The sequence below is a fragment of the Morus notabilis genome, unplaced genomic scaffold, assembly GCF_000414095.1.
Source record: "Morus notabilis unplaced genomic scaffold, ASM41409v2 Scaffold848, whole genome shotgun sequence".
Classification (NCBI taxonomy): Eukaryota; Viridiplantae; Streptophyta; class Magnoliopsida; order Rosales; family Moraceae; genus Morus; species Morus notabilis.
The window spans coordinates 221,231-225,244 of NW_010367943.1; positions in this window are offsets into that span (position 1 = coordinate 221,231).

Below are 4,014 nucleotides of genomic sequence, written 5' to 3' on the forward strand. Positions count from 1 at the left end.
TTGGCACAAGAGATGTGGACTGAATGGCGAGCAAGTAGAGAATAGGATTAACGATTGACTTGTTTGAGAATATTTTTTTATCATTTTTATGCATTAAGCACGTTATATTGGCATGTTATTAATGTTACATACTATTGTTATGAAATTCTTCACTTTCAAGATTTATGCAACTTTGTTATATGGTTTAGTTATATTTAATACATGACTTGTTCATTTCTTGTTTAGAATGAGTTCCATTCCAGCTTCTTCAACTCAAAGAGGACGAGGTCAAAACAAGCATTTTTGGACAACACAACAGGATGACGCACTGATAGAGGCATTGTTTGAATTGAGTCAAAACGCGATGTGGCGGGCTGATTGTGGTTTTAAAAATGGGTATTTGCTTTAATTGGAGACAATGATGGAGGCAAAATTATCAGGTTGTGCCATCAAAGCATCTCCTCATATTGAATCTCGTGTGAAATGGCTTAAGCAAAAATATTGTGCAATGACAGATATGTTGTCTCTTAGTGGGTTTGGATTGGACAATGATAAGATGGTATTACAATGTGAAAAAAATGTGTATGATGAGTATGTTGAGGTACATGTAATAAACTTTTTTCACAATGGTTGTTACTTGGTTATTATTTAGTGAATTAACAAATGCTATTTAACTTGTTTAACATAAGCGAAAAGATGCTGCTGGTTTATATGAAAAACCTTTTCCTCATTATTACACTTTGGGTGAAATTTATGGACGTGATTGAGCTACAGGCATTGGTGCTGGAAATGCAGATGATGATGAGGAAGAGGTTCGCCAACAAGATACCATGCATGTAAATTTAGGTGTTGACTCAAATATGAATGCCTTTAAAGAGAATTTCATGGAAAATGATATGTACTACAATCAGCAACCAAGTGTTCAATAGGGCCAACCATCTGAGAGCTCTCCAAGCGTTTCCACTCACGAGACAAAGACCAAAGGTAAAAACAAAGACAAGATATTTGAGAATATGTGCTCCAACATTGGGTCGATGGCTAAATCTGTGGCAGCAATGGTACCCAAATTAGATGGTCTCATTGATGTGCTTTCCACTGCTGACAAGGATTTAGCTGGATTACAAGCCCACTTGTATCGAGAAATGCTGAAAATTGATGGCTTAGATGATGATCAAGTATATGATGCCACCAATATTTTAGCAACAAAGCATGATTTACTACGTGTATTCTACAATATTCCGGATCAACTCAAGAAAGGATACATCCTCAAAATTCTTAGTCATGGGGTTTAAGTGTTAGATTAGCCAATTATTAGTTTACTTAGATTATTCCGGATATATTTTTTGATTTATGTCTTGGAACTTCTTTTTGAAAGTTTATGACTTAAAACTTAGTTATTTTGTTCTTATTTTATTTCATCATCACATTCTTTTCTTGAAATTGAGTTAAAATTTATTAAGAAAAATAACTTAGATGAATAATTTTGTGTGATTAAAAAAATCTAATTACTAGTTAGTTATTCTAATATTAAGATAGTTAGCATAATATACAATTTCTTTTTAAAGTTCAACACACAAAAATCTACTAAAAGGGTAGGTAAGTAAATTTATAACAGTTTATTCCGATTCTGAGTGTAAGCAAACGCATGAATAGGATTGGGATTGATTCCGATTCCAATTCCTGAAACCTAAGTAAACAGCTTATTTTGACTCTGATTTCTGACTCCGATTCCTGCCCACTTCGAATCATGTCCACTCCGATTACGAATAAGTAAACATATCCTTGGTTTATGTGGTGTGACTTGTGAGGAACCTCGAGGATATCAGAACATGGATGCTTTGGCTATTTTTAGCCCCAAATTGAATAAACACGCGATTTTACGAAAATAACCCTTTGTAATCGGGTCACGTGAGGGTCACCTGGGTTTTAATGTGGATAATTTGACAGAACTAGACCAAAAAGACTTAATTGCACCTATTTAATAACGGTGAGGACTATTTTATCAGAATTAAAAGAACAGGGATTAAAATGTCACTTACTAAAGAGGTTATGGACCATTCGTGCCAATCATAGGTCAAAATTTAAGACCTATGATTATTTGACTTTGCTATGAGAGAACAGAAAGAATGGATTGAGTGATTCTCTAAAAAACTGCAATTTAAACTAAAAAGATTGGAAAAGAGAATTCATGGAAAAAAAATCAATTATAGAAAGTTCTTCTCTTTTGTTACACTAGTTAGACCGCGAGCTCCGTGCATGATTATGCCTAAACGTGTCGAAAAAAAAAGCGATCGCGATAACACAGTTAAGACGGTCGTATCCATACAGAGAAGACAAATTAAACAATAAATCATTAGCAAATAAAAAGCGTTATGAGATAAATAAAAAGGCGGACCCCAGTGCCAAAGAGGCTCCCGTACTATGACAGGCTCGGAGGAAAGCTCAATCCCATGTGTACGCGGTCTTACCCCCTGAAGGAGAGGCCGTTTCCGGGATTCGAACCCTGGACCCCGGGTGCAAACCGTTATGAGATAAATAATAAAATAAAACTAAAAAAATGGAATTTTTGTTGAGAAATTAAAGTATACGAACAATATATGAGAAAACTATATATAATTAAAACCTGTAAGGCTACAAGAATTCCCTATATGCTTCTTTCACCCGATTGGATTTTGATTTTTAAGATTATTCAATTGAAAGTTTCACATCTCAAACTAACAATCGGAAAATAAAGATTTGAAGAACATGTAAATTAAAATGTATTCGAGTGAGTAAAATTCTTATGTTGAAACTTAATAAAAATTATTCTTACAAGAAAATCTAAATCGACAATATACCGTTGGCAATATTGCAGTAAAAAACTACCCATAAAATAATATTATCTATATAATTATATTGAGCAACAATTATATAAAAAGAGCATGACTAAATTTATATAAAAGTTGACAACGAAATATATCAATATGAGAAATTAGAAAAAGATAAAAAAAAATGAATCACTCAAATATATAAATTTTAGAGAATAAATAGAGAATCAAAATTCACTCAAGATTACTTCATATATAGGTTTCTCTCTATCCTCATTAAAGAATTTTAGCTTAACTTGCACATAATTCTCACAAAAAAATTCTAAAGAGAAAATATGAGAAGTAAAGCAAGACAAAATTTGAGAGTAAAAGTGTCTACTTAGACTAAAATTCAACAACCAATAATCTTTACAAAGCCTCAATTTATAGAATTTTTAGGGCTTGTTTACACATAATACTCAGCAGCAAAAATAAAAGAAAAGAAGAAAACGTTTCCAATTAATTGGAATCTACAAAGAATTTATTTAGATGATAAAAGCTCATTAAATGAGAGAAGACAACAGAGTTCTTCACTGAAAAAGGAAGTTGGAAGGTTGTGCACGGTGAGACCCATGGGTTTCTTGGGTTGTCTTTTGCGCGTGGAGGCACGCATGTGTTTAATAAACATTTCCAAATAAAATATTAAAATAAAAATCATGAAAATATTTAATAAAATTTTAAATAATTTAACATTTATCAAATTAATAGCAGTGTTTAGAGTACATATTTATCCACTAATCAGTGCGCGTGACACCTTTTGAAATAATGATTATACTAGTTATTGGGAAAAACGAGAGAAGAAAAAAAAGAAAAAAAGAAACAATGACAAAAAAGTAACTAAAAAAACCAAAAAAAGGAAAAAAAAAGTAAAAAAGGTAAAAAAAAGTAAAAAGAAAAGAAATAAATTTTAAAAAAATTAAAAAACGAAAATAAAGGTAAAAAATTATTTAAAAAAGTAAAAAAAAAAAAACCAACAAAGACAAAAAAAAGGAAAAATTAAAAAAAAAAGTCACTGGAAAGGGGAAAAATAAAAACAAGTTTTGCTGAAACGGGGGTAACATGGGAAACCGAATCTTTCTTATTTACTAGCTAAAAATTCGCGCATTATTACGTTGAAGAGGGGGAAGATGGCAGCTTTGCAGTAGTGACCTCTGGCACTTTTTCCTTCGGCCAACCGGACGTTGACAAG